The 17,611-nt window shown below is 39.2% G+C and overlaps 1 long non-coding RNA gene across 1 annotated transcript in view; it reads left to right on the forward strand.

Annotated features, from left to right (window-relative positions):
* Positions 1 to 12,774, forward strand: part of LOC135577490 (uncharacterized) — a 78,860-nt gene extending 66,086 nt beyond the window's left edge. The window contains exons 2-3 of the long non-coding RNA XR_010469293.1: positions 9,607 to 9,717; positions 12,712 to 12,774. This is a non-coding gene — a long non-coding RNA (uncharacterized LOC135577490). The remainder of the gene's footprint in view (positions 1 to 9,606; positions 9,718 to 12,711) is intronic.
* Positions 12,775 to 17,611: the final 4,837 nt, after the last annotated feature.

Raw genomic sequence — 17,611 nt, forward strand, 5'->3', positions numbered from 1 at the left:
CACACACAAAATCTTATCATCACATTCACGCAGTAAAGAACTGAGTTACGGTCTTCTGTATAATCACAAAACGCACATTTTCAGTCCATGGATTCTCATTATTTAACAGTTTATGTACTTACTGTACCATATAACAGACAAAGACCTATTAAACTGTAATATGCTTAAACAGATACCTACAAAGAAAACAGGTTAATAAGGACAAGTATCTCGCTGAGTTCAGCAAGTTTTCTATGACTTGTGTGTTATCAGTTAATTCTCTCCCAGCTTGTTGAATTTCAAACCATTCCGCCTGTAAAATTGTCTGAAATGATTCAATGATCTCTTGTAGAGTTTTATTTTTGTCCTGCTCTTCTCGCTTTAGAAACAGCAAAGTGTTATACCTCAAGATTCTGTTCTCCGGACACTTTTCCCAATCATTGAACTTACACAGCAGCCACCATTAATTACAATATTTCACAAGATCTTCCTTCCTCATATTTCCAAGGGCTTTCCTATGTTCTAAAACACCTCCCAGTACTAATTTCTTAGGAACATGACTGAAAACAGTCGTTCCCAACCCCATCTCGTAAGTAAAAACCGTGAGAAGAGGGAGGGAGGGGGGGGAAGCACGGAGCGGCTTGCAGCATGAGTGGGAAAAGTGGGGAGAAGGCTTACAGTGCACTTATACAAACATTATCACAAAGAAACAACTGTAACAACAACCAATAAAACAATTAACTCAGATTCCTGACAAGCTGCTTGATTTTCAGAAAGGCAATACACAGAAGTAGGTATTCCGTCATGTTCTGGTGGTTGTTATGGTTTGTAAGTAACTGGAAAGGTGAAAGAAAAATCGCCATTCTCCACAGCATTTTGCATCACCCCTTTGTGTTCTGCCGTCTTAGTCATGAAGGGGTTACTGTGTGCTGTATAAGCATCATTAAAATCAGGCAAAGGAGGTTCTGAGGGCAGAGTTTTAGACTCCTGACCCAGCTCCACACAAATTCCGGCCTTATCTTTACACAGCTGTGATGGCATTAATGATGGATATAAAACTGACTCTTTTTTGAGATCTACAGAGACAGACTCAAAAGGATAAGTGCTGTCAAGACTCAAAATCATTAGCAACCTGCTCATTTGTGTTTTTCTGTCCATCCTCTCAGAATAGGAAAGGAGCTACTGCTCAGGCAGTACATGTAGCAGGCAGAGAACTTGTTTACCTCTATAGCAGAAGCCTCCAGCTTCGAATAAAGGTATATGGCTCAATGTGAAAAGCAATGTTTTATGCTCAGGCCTGCACTGATTTTTGCCTTACAGCAGCCACGTGAGAGAAGGTTCACCTATCAAAGGTAACTTAACTGCCAAAGAAAGTTGTTCTAAAAATGTTTGTGTGTCAATACTTAATTTTTATTTCCACCTCCTCTGCAGAAGAACTGTGAGATAATTTAAGACAGGTCACTACATAGTTGTCACTGTGCTTACAACCAACACTGTAATGAAATACTCGCTTTTGAATTGCTAACCATCAAATACCACTGGCTCTGGCTTGAATGTCTAGTTGCTTTCAGTAAGGCCTGAACTTCTCAACTCATTTAAAGCTGCACTGCTTATAAGAAACCTAGACTGACCTACATCCCGTACAGAATACCAGAAAGACTGGGAGGGTGGGTGGGAGTGAGCCGCAGAACACCAAAAAAGACCACAGGGAAAAAGAAGCAGGGGAAGAAACCTGGAGAGGAGGTAGAGGCAATCAGGCTCCATGAAACAGATGTCATGGCATGACAGCCTCTGACCCTAAGGAACAAGCTCTAGAAGAAAGTCCAAATTTCAAAGTATGGAAAAGAGGAAAAGGAGAAGAGACAAAGGTGATGAAGAGGCATGTTCATGTTGTGACTGTTCTATGACTCAGATGATACTTGACAACTCAATTGCTTCTGCAAGTGCTCAACAAAACCTTAAACAGAAAGGATATGATATTTCATCTCAGACTCTGTCCAAGATTTGGCTCTCCTTGCTGCCTTAATGGAACTAAAAACTTTTCCAACAACGCACCGTTGAAGGAATAGCCCAAAAGAGGTCATACACACTACCCTGTATAGGCCTAGCTCCTGCACAAAGGTACAAACCAAAACTGCCTTTCAAGACTGACAAGGAATTGACATTCAGAAGGAATCGGATTAGTAATATTACACATTAGGAATTTGAGATAGTGATGATCTGCCCCAGCAGTTTTTTATACCTGAGGACAGTGCTGGGGCACTACTGCTATTGCACTTTATTTCTCATGGACCAAGGGAATTAACCACTCAAGATGTCTTCTGTTTCTTCAGAGAGGATGTTCAACAGCCCAGCAAAACAAAGGTACCTTTTGTTGTTCCTCTCTATATTATTTTCATTAGCTGTCCAAATTAGTAAGGTACCAACAAGTGTGTTGGAATGCAGAATTTTGCATGCTGTGGAAAACTGTTTGTTTGGGAAACACAGTAATTTCTTCTCTCCCAGGTAACTAAATACCCTCTGAATGCCAATGATACTCGAGCGCTGTTTTTCACAACTGAGTCTGAGCAACTGATCTAAAGAGAAAATGGTTGATATTCCATTCTCCTATCCCATGAGCCATCTAGTCTTCTGGCATTTTGAATATACATAGCAATTACAGATTTTTTAAACTCCATTTTTCTTGGAAAACTCAAAGTACACTCAGAATAATAAATGAATGTGGACTTATGGACCATTTGTGGTCCCATATAAGTCAATGATCCCATTGGTTGCAAACTGAAACAGAATTTCTTCATGCTAATATCTGAAGAATATAAGAAATGTTTGATTTATTCAGAATCTTATTAACCTTTTATGCAGCACAGTATTTCTGTGGGCTACTGCAGAAGGTTGTAGTGAAGGAATGAAATAAATATTTTGGAAACACTTTAAAAAAATTAGTAAGGTGTTAGCACCATGATAATTTTCCTTTTAAAAATGAATGAAATATTCATGGAAAGGGTTGACACAGTTTTGAGTGTATCAAACTAAACTAAACTCCCATCAGGCTTCAGGCACAGCTTTTCATTCTTAGCATCCATTCACATGTTCTTTCTATCCCTGTCCCCAAAGCAAAATTATGTGGGGATTTTTTACACTGGCAGCATACCTCTGGCACATAACTTTAATGATTCTGGACAATATGGGAAGAGTTTGCATGTTTCCTCATCTTTTTATTTAAATTACAAATATTTGACCAACTGCTTCTATCCTGGAGGATTTCAAAACACTTCAGATTTAAAACACAGCTCACTCTTTAAGAGAGCTGCTAACACTTAGAGGAAAAAGTTGAACATTTGCAGTTAAATAGTTTTTTATTGTTCCTTGTTCCTTTTTTATACTAGAGGGGCTTACATCAAAAGAGGATCTTTATTCCCTTACCCTCATTTATTTTTTAATTAGGTCAGTCCCCCTTCTGTTCACCAGCTCAGCCTCTAATGGCAGCGTCAGCTAGCAAGCAAATTTGGTGAAGACCATTTGTCCATGTGCACACAGACTAATCCTCACCGAAAACCACTCAGAAACCTATCCACAAGCACTCAGGTATGTGCAGCCACCACCATGTGCACGCACACGCAGCTAGAGAAAAGCACCCACCTTTTCACACACTGACGCATAAGCAAATGCATGGCCACAAACATGCACACATCTGCAAGCGCGCCTACTCCCACCTTTTGACAGAAAGACGTACGGGAAATGTACTGACATGCCTGAGGGTAAACACGTCTGTTGATGTATAGCGCACTGCACAAACGTATACATGGCTGCACAAGAATACACATACGGAGGGTACCTGCAGATATGTGCTTGTTCTTGGACGACCCTCTGCGTGAAATCATTTGTGCCTACCAACGTTTGTCTGTCCACATGTGTGTGCCTTGGTGCTGGCTCCATTCATGCTTAAGCTGGAGTGAGTGAGTGCACAGCTGCGCTGTTTGTTGGCGAGGTTCCGCGTGTTAAACAATGTTTCCCAGTCCTGCATTTCTCATGCGGACTGATGCAATGGAGCTCTGCTAGTAAAGGAACAAAGACAGTCGCAGGCAGTACTGAATGCTGCTCCGTGGTACCTCTCTCCTACGGTAAATGCTTCACAGTCGCCTGAGGAAAGACGCTTAGCAATCGATCTCCAAGAGAAACGAAACAGAGCATGCCATAACGCGAAAGAACAGCATGGCATCTCTTCACAAGCTTATTCCTGATCCTAAGCTGAGGGCAAACACTTGTGTGCTTGTGGGAGAGCATGTGTCTTTCCTGTAAGCGTTTGGGAGCTTTGCGCAGGTCCATGTGGTGGGTTCGATAATCAACATCTAGGACACCTGCAGACCGGTTCCTGTTTGTGTGGAGACGTTGTGCCTGAAAGTCTGTCTTCGTTAGTGCCTGCTGTATCTATGCATCGCTCCACACGCGTGTGAGTCCATGTCTTTCTCTCCACAAGCATGTGGGTTGATTTCGTCGCACAAGTGCATCTGCCATAATATTGAGCTCAGCGGAGTGTGCCTGTTGACTCTTGGTGTGCGTTGGCTGTAACACAGTGTGTAACACAGCAGAGTCATGACTGCTCATGTGAACAGAGAAAAGGGAAACCATCTAGGTAGAGGCAACAAAGGAAAGCCGAGGCAGGACTGACGTTTGCTAGACAGAGATGAATTCGCTGAGCTGACTTTTCTCAGTTATCGAACCCACCACATGGACCTGCACAAAACACCGAAACACCTTGTAAGCTTCTTGCTCAGGCTGATAAGCATTTCATTCTGAATCCTCTGCAGATCTCGGATTTACTCCTCATGCTCTTAGCTGAGAAACTAAGCAACTGTCTCCAGTATTACAATGCGTATCTCCCACTCTCCCCAGCTTCTCTTTCAGTACAAGATCCTTCTTTGCTTAACAAGAGGCCTCCTCTTGAGGTGCAGACTCCTATCAGATGGCCCCAGGACTCTTCTGTTCACTTGATCGTACAAATGGAATGACTCAATCCAGTCCTTATAACTGCTTGAGTCCTTCTCCTTCCCTGGGCTTGTGACAAAACCTTTACTTTCAAACACATGAATTGCAGTCTCCACTTCATAAAACTCTATGTCTTCCCTGCTTTAAGCCACAGCTCAGACTACAGATGATAGAATGCATCACTTACCAAAAGGAGTTCTAGTTCTATTATGTATCCTGGTTTTCAGTGAAATGTGATGGACCCATGCCTTTTGGTTTATCGATGAGAAATTTTGATTCTACTCGTATTGATGAGTGTGGTCTCTAAATTCAGTTGCTGGCAGATGCCAAAGCTATGTCCACTTTAAAACAGTGTCATTTTCATGCGATTTTTCATCATGTTAATTACAACCTCAAGAACGGTATAAAGCGGAAGAATTCCCACAATTTTCAGCGTTTTTATATTAATTTCTCCTCATCAACTCTCTTCATTATGATAAAGCTCTAAATAGTTAAGAGTCTATATCACCTTTGGACTCAGATGGAAGGTTATATTATATTAATCAAGACTAACCTGCTCCTTCATGTTCAAATAGGATGCTAATCCAGTAAATTTTTCCTTAAGCATTGATCTAAGGCAGTTAATGTAAAAATAATTTTCCAAAGTAATAACATCTCAAATAAGCATATACTGCACAGGTTATATTCTCACATAAGAACTTTTCTTGAAGAACAATGTTTTACATTGCTCCTTAGACTACACTGAGGGCTATTTCAATGTAGGTATTCAAAAAAGATAAATGTAGTCATGTGATTCACTTTTTCTGTTGAGAAACCATTCCGCCTTCTACATTATGCACGATTGGAAATAAAATCGTCTGCTCTGCAAAAACAAACAAATAAACAAAAAAACATAAAAAAAACAAACCCTCAGAAGTTAACAGAAAACTTCTTTGACGGTGCTCAGAGTGCAATCTTCCTCTGGAAGAAGCTACTCCAATGGCTTCTCTACCCAAACACGGGCATGTTTCATTAAATTTTAAAGATAAATACACATCGTAAGCCACATGCTGATGTACCCTGTCTTTCCACAAATGTTCTGGATTGTGGGTCCAGATTTATAGACTTTAAAGAATAGAGGAAACATATCATGATATCCTAACCTGACCTTCCAGAGCTGGCAATGCCATCATTTTTGCATCGTGCCTCTGAATCCTATTTCAGCTAAACCATAGTCTCTCTCGGAGATGAACTTTCAGACTTGCTTTAGAAATCTCAAGAGATAAAGAGTCAAATAGCACACCTAGGTAATATAGATCTGTAATTTAGTTTAAGAGGTATCTAAATACTTTTGTTGAATTCAACACAACATCACAAACAGGAAGACTTAGAGCGTGGGTCTCATGTGAATATCACAAAAGCAGGTTTGTATCACATAAAATGGAACTAATATTCCTGTACATGCTATTCTGTGGCAAGGCAGGTGGATAATAAATACAGTAATAAAGACATACATAATTACATATGCAAATGAATTTCAAATTCCTTTGAAGGAAATTACACATTTGAATGAGGCAAACACTGAAGGAGACTGTCAGTTTGCTAGTGAGGTTGCATAAGCCTGAACCACGCTTCCTGCTTTTTAAGAAAGCTGGTGGAAAAAAAATAGGCTGGAGACCTTAAAGACTGGTGGCAGCTGTAGAGATAGATTCATGCTGCCAGGTCCAACACAAAAGAGCATCCAAGGTTTGCCAACATAACTTGATTGTCTGTTGGATAAAGGGTGGGGAGTATTCCTAGAAACAACAAAAACCGGCAAGTGTTATCTTTTCAGTATTATAAACTTGTGAACAAATCGGCAGTAAAAACACACTGGTAGAGCACTAGCATTCCAAGCAAGTTGGTCAGGGTTCTGAATTCAAATTATTAATAATAATCATGATGATGATGAGTCATCATCGACAGCTTAAACCTTCCTTAATTAAGGTTTATTAATGAAGACTAAGGATTGGTGTTAGTTTTGTGCTTAATATATTTACTGTGCTGAAGGCTTATTTTACAATGCGCCGCTTCCCTTCTGAAGTATGCACTAATTAATTGCAGTTTAAGGAATCCTTTCCGGAGAATTAATCTTGCCTTAAAAACTCACACAGGTGAAAGCATGTTTAATGCTAATTTAACATTCATCAGTCTTTTAATGGGTTTCTTTATCTAAGGGTCATTAGTATGTAATATTATTTATCTCACCATTCAGTTGGAGAGGGGGGAAAACACTAATTTTATCTCATCTTGACAAATTTGCAGAAAGGACAGGAAGCAAATAATTTTGTGCTCCAGATGATCATTTTAAATCCGGTAGCGACCAAAGTAATTAATCTGCTTGTATGAATGATGAGTCGATACCATAGATGGCATGTCCAGCTAGACATGTATCTGTATTCCGCACCTCACGTTCCTTTTCAGTAGGAGAAACTGGTCGAAGTATGGTATCTTCCTGTTAGCCTTTGTGAGAGATTCTCTAAACAAAATACATTAGAACAAGAAGGAACCAAACATAGTACTTCTGCTACCTATTCTTATGCTGTTAGGAGGACAAACACCTATTTCTAGCCCCAAATTGTTAAATCTGTCCCCTGCCCCCAAAGGTAAGTACAAGATTATATCTTCTCCTTTGAGTTGCAGTAGTACTGAATTGCAGAAATTAATCCAGGAAAGTTTAGAATGTCTGGGGGGCTTCTGTTTGTTTGGTTATTCTTTTTAGTTTGGTTCCTCCTCTCCATCCCCCTCCAATTACAGTATAATGAGCCCTGCAAAGAGAAAACCTGACAAGTGACCAAAAGTTTATTTGTTCCCGTGTTTTTTCTCTGTTGGTAGAGAAAGTCGTCAACAATAGATTTAAAAAGGAGAAAAGGCACAAGTAACTATGTCTTTAGAAAGTCTTTTACTTGCCTGTATTTTGTTGTTGAATATAGTTTACAGCACTGTAAAATATACTAAGAGGAGACGAGTAACTCCATCCCTAAGCTCAGAAAAGTAAAAACATCATCCAGATGGAGCAAATTACCGAAGGTAGGTGTTTACTTGGGTGCAACGCCAAGTTTGACCCTGTTTCCAAATAGAAGTGAAAGAACAGCAGAACAGGAATATATAAATAATACTAGAGAGATTCAGGTATTAGATAGTCAAAACACTCTCACCTTTATAATGATTAAATATAGTACTTCTGCCACTTACACTTCCCAGCTTGGAACAATAAAACGAGAATCGTCCTTCTCATGAAACCTTTGGCTATATGATGAACTCTTTCACAGAGGAGCGCATTAGTCTAAGAATAGCTTCAATATAGTTTCTTATGAACAAACTACCATGGCTCTGTCACTCACTGTCTTCTCAGCAGGAGCACATCCATTGCCTCCGCCACCTGTGGCTGGCAACACGGGAACGTGTATTCCTGTATTCTTTTACCTCAGCTTTCCTTTACGGACCAAACAAAACATCAGCCCCCTGAAGGAATCCAGCTACAGCAAAACCAAAGAAGTGTGTTAAGAACCTGCTCTAATCTCATTCTGAGAGTACCATCTAGTCTCTCCCCTTGACTGCTCTGTTCCAGCTAAACCTTTTAATGCAATATTAGTGGAATTCCTTAGTTTTGGGGGCCAGGCTTTATTTCAAACTCTCTGAATCTAGAAAAATATAAAACATGCCTCTAGGGAAGGTGAAAAATCTAGCTTCAAGCTCCTTTCACTCATGTATTTGGCTCAGCATTTCCTCTGTAAAGGAAGGGTTTTCACAAGCCATTTGCAGCAACGCCAATCACTTTGGCCACTAGAGTGTCACAAATAGGCTCTTGTCTTCAGCATGGTTTGTGATGGAAAATCTGTATGAGTTAGGTTAATCGAAGAATTAATTAAATGGCAAAATTCACTTGGTGCAGGGGGAGTTCCTTCCTGTATTTCTAACATGGCTCCAAGGAGAGGCGAGCTCAGTGCAAAAGGAGGCTTTATTTGTTTAAGTTGACACACCTTTTCCCAAGTGATTCTTCAAGAGCTGTTCAGGTTTTTCTCAGTAGTAGTTCACTGATTCCCAGCCACTTCTCCTTTGCCACTACAACATCTACTTTCTCAGGAAGGAGAGCGAGGATATGAGTACAAGTGGTTTTAATAGGAAATGCAAGAAAAGACATAACCAGCCTTTGAAATCTGTTGCAGAGATTCTTAAATCCTGATGGTCTTAGCTATTATTCAGAGACATTTCCAGTGAAGTTGTTTTGACTGAATTAATCTTCAGAACTACATTCACAAACTCCAGAATTGAGCCCCAAATTTACTGTAAATAAGTTAAAGACAATTACAAAAATAATTTCAAAGCTATTGACTTTTTTCTTTATCGATTTCTGACTTTTACTGCATCTTACAGGTAAACCAATAGTCCAACCTTTGGCTGAATTCCTATGACATAGTAGTTCTGTTAACAGCTTATTGACATTGCTCTCTTATTATTTAGCATCTGGGTTTGATATTAATTATTTAGCTTGTATAGCAATGGCTGTCACAGAGTAAACAACAAAATAGTAGCTTCAATTACAGAAAGCAAAAATCAGCCCACCACAAAGAATACAGTAAAATTGTTGACAACACAAACTATGGAATTCTTTTCTCTCAGTTGCAGAAATGGACTGCCATTTTTCTGTCTGGGGAGTTTTGGCCTTTCTGAGTTTGGCTCTTGTTGTTTCGTTGATACTGAACATTTCACACTATATGAAAAAGAAGCAAGGTAAGTAATGTCTCTCTAAGGAATGGAGTTTGAGGGGTTAAAGTGTTTGCAGAGAAAGCCATCACTGCTTGGAGATTTCAAGCCAACAAATGGATTCATTATCTTTCGGCAAGAATGATTCTAGTAGAGAGCATGCAACTTTTAAACATGTTTAGGGGAGCCAGGTATGATTATACAATGGTTGCTAGCTGCCCAGTCCACTGCCAAACACAGCTACCGGAGTCCATTCTCTGAAGAAAAACCAACAGAACACGTACAAGTTGAGGAATTAAGTTTTGGCTAAATTTGTATTTTTAATGTACATTTTTAACATCTGTAACTTCCTTTATTAAGGTGTACTTTTCATGTAACTGGTTATTATTCGTACTTTAGTTTAAAAAGAATTTTAAGTAGCTGCACTGATACAAAATACATTTGAGAAAATTTTATCTTCCCAAAATTCCTGAATGCTTATTTGAATTTCAGATTTCATACACTTTTTATGCTTAATTAGTTTGTTTTGAAAAAATCCAATTTGCTTTTCATCGTGGGATGCTAATGTAGCTCTTAAATCAATGTGTCACTCACAATAAGGAACTGATTTGTCTAATTCACGTTAGAGGGTGACTACAGTCATACTCTTGTTTCGGTTAAAATTAACTATGATGTTCAACAGATTTGATGATGCCATTGCAACCTCTCTTATGCATGCAATTCTGTAGATTTCAGTTGCACATCCTCACCACGCCCATTCAGAGAAAAAGTGCGTTTCCACAGGGAAAACTGCACCTGTGCTATATGCACATGGGTGCTCAGGCAAACACTAGCGGGTTCAATCACGTTAAACACACATACGTACATAACCTACATAAACACGCCTATGTTTATAAACTGAACTCACCAAGTACAAGAGAATTAGAATATGACAGGATATTAAAAGAGCTGCTGGAGAGCTGTGGGATGAGGGAGTGCCTTTTTGGTTTGTCTTTTAGTGCTGCTAGGCAGAGATTTCTACGATGAAAAATCACAGTCATTTACAAAACTAATGCTGAGCAAGGTTTTGGTAAGGTTGGCTGATGTTGCACTGCTCATGTAATCGGAGCTTACTGTGCTAAATTCGGGAGTTCTGGAGCAGAAGATAGAAAGTCAAGCTTTCCTGAGTTATTAATCAAGCTCTAGTAACAAATCTCTTTGGAGCCAATGCCTCTCTGCCTCAGTTTCTTTTTCTGCATGGTCACAGGATATATACCCCTCTTTCAGAGATATAAGCAGCAGAACTAGCAAAATAAATAAACCCTTCGCCTTGTAATATAAACACATGATGCACCTCCCTAGGCGGAGAAAAAGATGAGGTAGAACCAGAAGGAGGAGGAAATAAGAAATTAATCACAGGTGTTACAATACATTTTGGGGGACTTGTAAACTAATGTGGACTTTGCAGCCACAGGACAGGGTAGCACACCAACATTTCTTGTATTAGTCACAAGTATTTGAGAAAAGCAGGGGGACAAATGAAGGTCCTCAGAGCCAAGAGCATTCCATTTTACTGTCTATGGTGAAATCAAAAGCATGTCAGTTGGACAATTATCTGAAGTGTTCTAGAAATGGCGTGTTTAATTTGCTCTTTAGTTTTTTTTAGCAAATTTTCCAGCTAAAAAGTATAAGGACTATGAAGACAACAGTCCAAGGTAAGATTGATAAAATATTTCTTTCTGGAAAGGTTGAAATAAGCAATAAATAATGAGAGACGGCTTTGGAGGGACAGCATAGGGAAAAATCCATTATCTCATGAAGCCAGTCTGGAAACACCAGAGAGCACGCTCGTTATGGAAAAGAAAAATCCGAAGAAAACAGGAAAAAAATTATGTGGAAGTGGTGTACTCAAGTCATTTCATCAAAAATGAAATAATTGCATGTTAATATGATAATTTTGTATACTGAAGTGCAAGATATAGAGATAAAACAATATTTACTATCACTCAAACTCAATAAGTCTATAATAATTTAAGATAAATATCAGAAAACAATAAGTTACAATATATAAAAACATGTATTTACATTTCATACCCTTATTTTACACATGATGTTCAAAAGCAATGAAATGGAGTCTGTATACAGCTGCTGGATACCTGATGATCTGTTACAAGTCTGTTTCTCTTATCCCAAAGTAAAAAAAAATAGGCCAAACTCTAAAAAACAGAGATGGAAAGGGTCTCATGTCAACCAAAAAATAAAAGGCCCTTGAAACAAAAATCCAAAAGCCTTCACCTGTTTCCCCAAACCAATCCTCAATTACAAATTTACCTGAAGTTGGGAAGTCTCTGTCTACTGCTGCCTGTTCTGTTGAAAAATATCACGGTAAAAGTGGTGTTAGATTCCATTATTTCATTCCCTTGACAAGGCACAGTACATGGATGCGAAAGGAACAAGGTTGCTCAGTGCTTCCCACTAACAATTCCCATTTTACAAACATGGTTAAAAATATTTTCAAGCGACACGGGCTGATAAAACACAGAAAACCATTCAAAATTCAAAGCTGAACTTTGCCTTGGTCTTCTCTAGTTGGGTCAATGTAAACATTTTAGTTGAATCAAGACTGGAGTTTTTAAGAACATTGCCCCAAGAGACCCATTTAGTGCTTTAGTTTGTATTGCAAAGCGGGCTCAGAGGACATGAAGTGGGTTCATTTCAGTGATCAATAATACCTCTAGAACTACATCAAACGGTAGCTTAGTGGTCTTGAGATTAGCTTTATACTTAAGTAAGTTCCAGGAAAGAAGAGTTCTATTCTTGGCTAGATAACAAATCTCTCTCCAGAACATGCACATAGCCATTTCTGTGCTGTGTCCCCACACTTGTTTCCCCCCCCACCCCGATATTTTTGGTCTTGTTTTTCGGATCACATACAATCTGCTTGCTACTGCCACATGCGTGTAAAATGTTTAAAGTCTAATAGTGAAGTCCTAAATCAAGCATATTCTGTGAATTAAAAGTATTTTTCTGTTGCCCTTCTAGCTATGATGGCTACTACACAGAAGATGACCCAGTTTATGGCAATCTCAATCAAGATATTTTAGGTAAGCTTCACTTTGAGAAGACATGTCTGTTCAGAGGCTGTGATAAATGTGTAGTTAAAAACTGACTGACCAACGCTTTCTGTGTTTCTCAACACAGAATACCAGCTTGGGATAGAACTGCAAACCATCATACTGCACTACTCTTTTTAAGACCAGGTCTCATACTGAATTGGATTTTTTGCAGTCCAAATGATCCTGTTCAGCCAAATATCTCAAAACCAAGAGCTGTTCTTCATGTAAAGCTGCACCAGTTGAAATAACAGCTTCATCCATGCAGTTACAGCAATCTAAGACACATATTACTCCCTGCCCAAAGTCAATGCTCCCACACAAGCTGGTAGAAACAGACACAGGCCAGTTCTCTGTTGTGGCTGTCCACAGATCATCAGCAATGTTGACAAATATGCTGGAACAAGTCTGAAAACTGTGAGGAAATAATCTGTTTTACTGATGGCTAAAATGAGATACGTGATGAAAAAATGACTTACACCAGATTTTTCAGAAAACTGGAAGTAGAGTCAGGAATACAATTTAATCACCAGCTGCTGCAACTCACAGCCTCTTTTGTGGCCCAGTATAAGTTTGCCCGTGCTGAAAAATACCTTATTATGTGGTTACACTCTAATTGCAAGATGTACCCCTAGCAGTGTAAAATGACGCCCACTTAGTGAATAATGAGAAACTTTCCATCCATATGAACAGAAAATGCTTTTCATTTTCACAGTATGCATGTCTGAATTTCTTAGCTATTCGCCCTTCTGTTAATAGAGAAAGAGATCTGTGTGTGAATTCAAACCAAAACAAACTTCTACCAAAGTAAACTGGGCAAAGTTGGTTCTGTAACAGGGAGGAGCTGTTAATTTGATCTTTTAAGACTCAGTAGTGTGCCTTAATAACTAAAACATTTTTCTACTTTGATAAACTGTAGAGGAATGTTGTTACGAGCAGATGAAGTCCCAGCCTCAAAGGCCAGTTAACCAGCTACAGGTATCTCTAAGTTTAATTCTGGATTTCTGAATTAGGGTAATGTGGTCTGTCTCAGAATTTTTGTGTGTATCCCATGACAATATATAACAAAAATTTTCACACTGCTCATCACGAAAATTACCATGCATTAGTGCCGTAGTTCATCAAGGAATTTAAGCACGGACTCGACCCTTTGTTCCATCTGGGACGTTAATGAGGGAGCAGGAGAATTATAGACAGCTCATTTCCATCCATATGGCATAATAAAGCTCGGTCACAGGCATGCAGATCAGGCTGAATTGAGCCTACATCTAATGCCATGGCTTATGGAAAGAATTACTTGTATTTATTTTGGACATCATTCAAGTGAAAACACAAGCGGCATCACATGATAATCATGAGTTTGACTGGCTCTCTCTTGCCCAACACAAAATCTATATGCCTTAAATAAATGCCTGGTTTTGTATCAATTTATATTTTGTTGAGACACCTGGATGCCTAAAAGCATGCAACCTTCAGCTGAAATTTGTCTGTAATTGAAGCATTTCTAGCATCGATTTCCTGAGTTGATTTCCAGCTTCTCTCTCAGTATACTTCCAGGTGGTGGAAAATATATTTTTTTTTTTCTCTTTTAAATTTAGACATTTGCTTTATTAACTTCACAGAAACAGACTAACCTATGAAAATTCCAATATGAAAAATGTTTGATAATTTGGCTTGAAAAACACAGAGAAAAACAGGGGAAAGACACACGAGGCATACATTTTGCACTGCAAATGAGATCATATTTACAGACGAGAATCACCCATCTTTAGTTTTCTGCACAGACCAAGCCTATGAAAACTGTTACTAGTAACTGGATGATAATTAAAAAAAAAAAACAACAAACAAAAACAGTAAGAAGAAAAACAGATCAAATAGTGTCTTGCATCCCAAAGAACTTGGACCAATTATATAAAGTACCCTCAGTCCCACAGTGAATCTTTCCAATAATAGCTGCCACTACCCTGTGGAGGGATTTTGATGGATAAAGATTTGTTGCTGAATTAGTCTGGCTCAAAGGAATCTCTAGGCCACTTTGAGAAGCTGAGAACATAATCTGCTGTGAGAAAGAGGAGCGTTCCTCAATCAGCGGGGTCCCAACATGGCGTGAATCATCTCCCCCCCAATGCAGCGATGTAATACTGAATGGAGCAGTCTGATGGTGAAGTTTAAAGGCATTCCTAGCAGACCCGTAGTTCTAATGAAACTGGAAAACCAAACCAAAAATTTGTTAATAGACTTATTCTGTGGTAATTAGTTGTAAGAGACTTCTCAGTAAATTCACCATGCTAGTTTTTGAGGTCATAGGAGAGAACGAAAGAAAGGCCGTTTTTTGAGACCAATGGAATGCCAAATTTGGAACAAAGTTTTAATACATGAATTCTTATAGTTGCCAGAAAGTCCTATACCTCTCTTAGGTTAAGATTTGTTAAGTAAATTGTAAGCTCAAATAATGTTTTCTGAGAATTCTGTTTAGTTGCATGGCCTACAAGATGCTGCTTGGATGGCGCAGATCTGCTTGCTGCAAGTGAGAAATCTCCAAGGAAATTTCGAATGCTGTATTTCCACTAGTATTAACAGCCAATGTTTCGATAAAGCAAATACTACACTGATAGATCTGAAACAGGACTTCAATCCGGTAAGGGAAAACAATATCCAATAAATATGACAGCTAAAATGGAGTTAGAAATGTTGAGGAATAAATTTATCTTACAGGCTGACTGCATTCGATTGGACCTGCAGATTTGTCTATGAAACAACCTGTGGCTATTGTGGGACAGTATGATGACATTGCTAGCAGACTGATATACCGACTGTTATATATCAACTGTCACTCTGATCAAGAAAATGCAGGGAATGAATTTAAGTCTTAATAGGCCATGATCCTTTTGTCATATATGTAACATTTGTGAAATTTAATTCTGATTTTTTTTTTTATTTGTAATTTATGTCTTTGTAAATTGCACTAGCTGTTTTTTTTTTAACAGCACAGCTTTTGGCATGCATAAATGTAAATTGCTGCAGAACCTGCAAGTCTTTAACATCAGGTCTGTCACGGAGGCAACCCACAGGTCAATTTAAGGGACAACAAGGTCCAAAAACAACTTTTATTAGACCGGCGAGGAACAGGGTTTTAGCACTCCAAAAGTGACTTAAATACAGGTTCGGATATCAGCTGAGGAAATTATTGAGAGGGGCGGTCCACAGAGTGCATGCACGTGGCTTCACTCAAAACAATGCCGGAGCCGTCCCTGAGTCCCGGAGGAATACACACTTGCCTGAACATGGTGCGGGATTATTTTTAAAGAGATACACGTACTCGTAGTGAGTACGGAAAGTGTGCACTCACGATTCCGCGGGAGTAAATTTATAATACGCTCGCAGTCCTGCGAGAGTTATTTTACACGTGCAAATGTGCACGGAATCCTACACGTGCTTATGTGGAAGCACGGGAGGAAAATACACTCGCGATTGTGCGAGGGGCTCTCGGCGGCCACTCGCGATTGTGCGAGGAAATAAAGTACTTGTGCAAATGTGCATGGAAAGAAAATACACCCGCGATTCTGCGAGGATTAATTTTACACGCGCTCATATGGAGCGCGGAAAGTTATACGTGCATATGTGCACGAAAAGTATAAATATACTCGCAATCCTGCGAGAAGTTTACTTACACACGTGGGTGCAAGGCAAGCGGAGTCTCCATCCCAGGGAGGGGGCTCTCCTGGCGGCAGTGGCTAAGCTCGTACTCCGAGAGACCCCCACACAAAATGGGGCTGGGTCTCGACGAGAGGCCCATTTTTATCTGATCAGATCTGACTGTAGGCACTCTAGAAGCTTCTCTGCACCCCCCACACTGGCTGTGGGTGCCCCTGAAGCCTCCAAACATCCCCCACACTGGGCGCGGCTCAGTGTGCCTTGGCACTCCCTTCTTCTAATGTCCCAGGAGCCAGGGTGCTCTGGGCCAAACAAAAGAAGCTGTTAGCCTCAAGTAGCAGAGGAAGAGGGAGATGTGCCATACTGAAGGAGGGAGGGGGGTTGCAATCTGCCACAAGGTCATAGGCCATACTTGTATTTGGTCTGATCCTACATACTTGCAAAGTTTTTGTTGATGGTTCTGGGAAGTCTCATAAAGCTGTAGTGGTTTGGTGTGAAGATAATGACTGGCATCATTCTGTAAAAATTACTGAAGGTTCAACCCAATTAGCAGAATTTGGCACAGCTTTAAATTACTTAGAGCTTTTTAAGGCGGAACCTGTAAATTTGATTTGTGATTCTGAGTATGTAGTCAAGATCTAACGCATATTGCTAGTTTAAACTGGGTTTTTAAACTAACGAAGTCATGGGCTTTGAAAAAATGCAAACTATCTATCTACACAGACTCTTTTTTATAAAGGCATTTTAAAGAGAATATTTCAATTTAAACTTCTCTAATTTGTCTGTCTAACTGTAATTATATGAAGTGAATTACCTATTCAGGCGGAGTGTTGTGTTGTATTAAAAAAAATTATGTGTGTAAGGAAATTCTTAGCCATTTTTTGTTAAGCTAAATTTTAAAGTAGCTGACATGGTAATTTTCCACACTTTGATCTAAAATCATTTAGCAGAAACCTGTGTAATTAAGAAGCAAATATCTTTACTGCTTAATGTAAACACTCTGGCACATCATATCAAAAAATATTTACCTACAGTAACTCCACATGTGTTTGGGACAAGTCATAAGATTCTATCTAGATTTTTATAAGTTGATTGACATAAATTTCCTTTAACTACTTAAGCATCATTTGATACACAGCTGTTTGAGATAAATGCATTATGGTCACCATTTTCTA

Source organism: Columba livia, assembly GCF_036013475.1.
Source record: "Columba livia isolate bColLiv1 breed racing homer chromosome W unlocalized genomic scaffold, bColLiv1.pat.W.v2 SUPER_W_unloc_4, whole genome shotgun sequence".
In the NCBI taxonomy this organism is placed as follows: Eukaryota; Metazoa; Chordata; class Aves; order Columbiformes; family Columbidae; genus Columba; species Columba livia.